The sequence below is a fragment of the Bubalus bubalis genome, chromosome 2, assembly GCF_019923935.1.
Source record: "Bubalus bubalis isolate 160015118507 breed Murrah chromosome 2, NDDB_SH_1, whole genome shotgun sequence".
Classification (NCBI taxonomy): Eukaryota; Metazoa; Chordata; class Mammalia; order Artiodactyla; family Bovidae; genus Bubalus; species Bubalus bubalis.
Genome location: NC_059158.1, coordinates 184,726,412 through 184,730,590, shown reverse-complemented (window position 1 = coordinate 184,730,590; position 4,179 = coordinate 184,726,412). Strand labels below are relative to the sequence as shown.

At 52.2% G+C, this 4,179-nt stretch overlaps 1 pseudogene; it reads right to left on the bottom strand.

Moving 5' to 3' along the window:
- Positions 1-370: 370 nt before the first annotated feature.
- Positions 371-3,604, bottom strand: LOC112582983 (annotated as a pseudogene).
- Between the last annotated feature and the right edge of the window lie 575 nt (positions 3,605-4,179).

The following is a 4,179-nucleotide window of genomic DNA, read 5'->3' as shown; positions in this document are numbered from 1 at the left end:
CACACACTCACACACACTCGCACACATACACTCACACACACTCACACACACACACACCCCACACACATGTGCACAATTTGCCAAATGAATTGCTTGAATCTGAAGAGTCAGCCAGGAGTGTAGCTGCCGCAGCAGAACATGACATTGGACTTGACAAGGAGTGGACTTGACGAGGAGTGGAGCGGTGGAAAAATTGCCTGCTCCCCAAGGAAGCGGGGGGAAGGGGCTGGACATCCACACCCAGACTTGAGCGTCTCCTTCTGGACAGAGGCTTCTGTTTGGGGCAAGAAGACCTCCTGACTTGTGTCTGGTGGGAGCGGGGGTTTCCTTCATTTGCCAGGGAACGTGGCTAGGCTAGGGAGTGGGGTGCTAAGTGGAAACTCGGCTTTAGGAGGCAAGGTGTCCAGGCTCAGGGGCTTCTCAAGCACTTGGGTGTACTCCCTTTGCGCTGACGGTTGCTGTAGTCTTGGAGCTTTTTATTAGAGGTCTTCTTGTTTCTTGCAGAACAAAGGATAGCTATTTGATCACACTCACACACTTGATGCTTACAGTAGTCCTGATCCTCTAAAATCACAAGAAAATAAGCACGGATGAGCATGTGTGCTAAATCACTTCAGTTGGGTCCAACTCTTTGTGACCCTCTGGCCTGTAGCCCACGAGGCTCCTCTGTCCAAGGGATTCTCTAGGAAGGATACTGTCCTCCAGGGGATCTTCCCGACCCAGAGATGGAAGCTGAGTCTCTTATGTCTCCTCTACTGACAGGAAGATTCTTTATGTCTCGTGCCACCCAGGAAGACCAAACACCAGATGGGGGTTTGTTATTATTCTAGGAATATTAACAATATTAACAATATTCTTGTGGGAAACCTGGGGGATAGACACATCCTGTGTTCTCCCAGGGTTTCTAGTCTGGAAAAGCACTGATGTCCAGATATTTCTGACTGATGAGGAGACAGAATTGCTGCCTGCAGGAAGCCCACACCCCGTCTGATCGGGACAGCAGCAGCTGAGCACTGGGATTCTGTGAAAAACCTCTCTGTCAGCCCTTGTCTTTTCATCGCCATAGCTGTGTTTTCAGATGCAAAGCCCCTGGCCCCTGGTGTCGGGGAATGGTTCTTGATAGGTGTAAACCAGTCATGGTCGTTCCGGTTTCCTTTGTAGTGATTAGTGTAAGGGAAGCACATGAACTTGCCCTGACCAGTGAACCACGAGGCAAGTCTGCTGGGGCTTCCAAGGACGTGTAAAGGGAAGGCCTCTTCCATAGGGTGAAGCCACAACCCTTGGAGCTCTGAGCATGCCTGAGTGTCACATTGCCAGCGTGGCAGAGAGGCTAGGGAAGACTGGACTCTTGTCAACACAGCTGGGAAAGCTGCCCAGTCCTGACACTGTGTCTTCCATTCTTCTGTTACAGGAAAGTCAGACTTCCTCATTGTCTGAGCCTCTGTTGGGAATTTTGATGCTTTCTAGCTAGATCCTTCTAAGGGCATGTAACTCTATGGAAAGGTCATGATGGGGAGATAAAATTTCTGATTTTGGGGAACTCAGGCTGTTGGGGAATAGTCCATGGTGTCTGAAAACTGCACTCACGGGTCAGCTGTCTGGGGCACTGGGAAATCCCTTGCAGCCACCATCCCATCCCCCTCTCCTTCCCTGGCAAACTTGCTCTAGATGGCGGTCTACATTTCTTAGCTCTGCTTCACTTCCCACCCACCTTCCAACCCGCTCTAATCTGGCTTTGCCCTCACAGTCTCATGGAAACAGCCCCCACTGAGTCCTCAGTGGTCTTCTTGCCTCTAAATCCAAGGAGTCTGCTCAGCCCTTATCCTGGATGACCCCTCTGTTAAACTGGCTGCTGTTAATCCTCTCTGCCTGGCCAACTCCTTGACCTTCTTGGCTTGTCTCCTCTCTCTCTGACTGTCTTCTCTCTCTTCTTTCTGGGCCTTTAAGCATCAAATGAAGCATCAAATGGTGGGGGGGTACATCCAGCTCTCTTGTCTCTACAGCCGCCTCCTGAATCTGTGTCCAGACTCTCCCTTGAGCTGCCAGTTGCTTCATCCAGCTGCCTGCTGCCCATCTCCCTGGGTGTTCTGGAAGCTTCCAAACTCAACCTGCTCCCTACAGAACTCCTCCTGCTCTCTCCTACCAGGCCCTCCTCAATTCTACAACTGACACAGTCGTATAGCCAACCAACAGTCCCAGTCCACCACCAAGCTCTGTTGCTTCTATCTCAAAGATATATCGATAGTACTTTCCACCTCTTGCATCCTGACCACCTTTGCTATAGGTCAAGCTCTTCCTATCTCTTTTCTGCATCATGACAATGCCACCCTCCGCTTCTGTTTCCATCCACCCTCAGCCAGAGCAAGTCCTCTGAAATGCAAGTCTGGTCATGTCACTCTTTTCCCCAAGAGCTCGCTAATTCTTGAGGACAAAATGTAAATAGAACATGAAGCCTTTCTTTCTCTCTGGCATCATCACTCACCGCTCTGTCTCACCCTCACGTTTTCCTCCCGCAGCACAGAACTGCTCCAGCACCCCGTGGCCTCCTGGACCCTGCTGTGTCGTCTTGGTGGGATGCCCCAACCCTCCTTCCCCTTGACTCCTCTCCGCCTTGAGGCTGCAGCTTGGAGGTCACCATCCTGAGGAGCCTTCCTTGACCCTCATTCTGAGGAGCCTTCCTTGACCCTCAGGCTGTGTTCAGAGCCCCGCCCTTTTCCTCACTGCACATCAGACTCCACCGAGTTGTATTTTCCTTTTCCTTACTTCCCACTCAACTGTGAGCCCCTTGAGGCAGAGACCTGTCCCTTTGTATTTAGCTCTGGTGCCTGGCACAGGGAACACAGGAAAAAGAGCAGAGGAGGCTGGGTGCAGTCGGTAGGACTTGCTCTTACCACACGTGATTTGGCCCCGGCGGATAGACACGTTGTAGTTCAGGAACTTGGTGCCACATCCATGATACTTCAGCTTTTTGTAACAGCAGTCATGTGCCCAACAGCACCTGTGACAAGACTGAGCTATGGGGGCGGCCTCCCCATGCTCCAGGGAGCCCAGTGCCTGTGGTTTCACCCAGCTTGACCCCGAGCAGAGACCCAGGGACACGGGACTAGTTTGGAGCACAGTTTCCACCAGGATGGCTGCTTTTTCAGCTGAGCCTCGCTGGTGTTCTTTGACGTGGGGCTTCGGCTCCCGCCCCAGCCGGGGCCACAAGTGGGCAGAGGCGGGAGGGCTGGGGTGGCCTCACCGATCCGTTGCATCCTTGGGGGATCCTCTGCCACCCACTCCACAGTAGCAGCCGTAGGCACCATAACTGAACAGGGCTCCCTTTCCTGTTGTGTGCGTGATCATTTTCCCAAAATCCACCATATCTCCATGGACCTACAGGAGGATTGGAAGCAGAATGCCTGGTGATGGGGCCTGGGACAGTGCGCACTCCTCTGCCTCTCTCTGCCAACCCCTTTCCCTCCCCACAGAGAGGGGGTTGGATGCAGTGGGAAGAGAGCCTTGGGACTGAAAGTGCCTCCCTCCCTGGGCTGTTCCTCTTCTGGCAGTAGGGTCAGCTCTTACCAAAGGCCATGATCACTGCCAGCAGCAGGAGGGTCTTCATGCTGAGGGTTCTGTGGGGGAGAAATACAGATGGAACGGCCTAGACGCCTCTTCCAGGGGAATTATAACTTCTGCCCAGAATACTACTGTCCTGCTCACATTCAACAGTTCAGATGAAGAGAGTATTTAAAGAACTTGCAGACTTGCTTCTCAGTCCAGGCAGGTCCAGCGTGACTGCCTTCACTGGACACAGAGTACGCGTGGAGGGGGTGCTTCCAGCTTCGGTAAACATTTCACTGCTCAAGACCACCCCTCGCCCCATGAAACACTGACACCTTCTTCTCATTTGAATAAGTGTTCCTGGGAGGTTGTGACCAGGTCATCAGAAGAAACTTGGAGATCTCTGAGGTCTAAGCTGTGTGTCCCCCATTAGATACATCTTACTCACCCTCCACACTGGAGTCAAGGCTTGAGAATTCCACTCATGGAGTCGGATCCGTAGTGTTTTTCTTCAGAAATAAAGCATCTCCCTCTCTTTGAACCCTTACACAGGTACATACACAAATACACACCTACTCATGCACACACACACACACACACACACAGAGTCTTGAGCTCATCTACTAGTGTAGACAT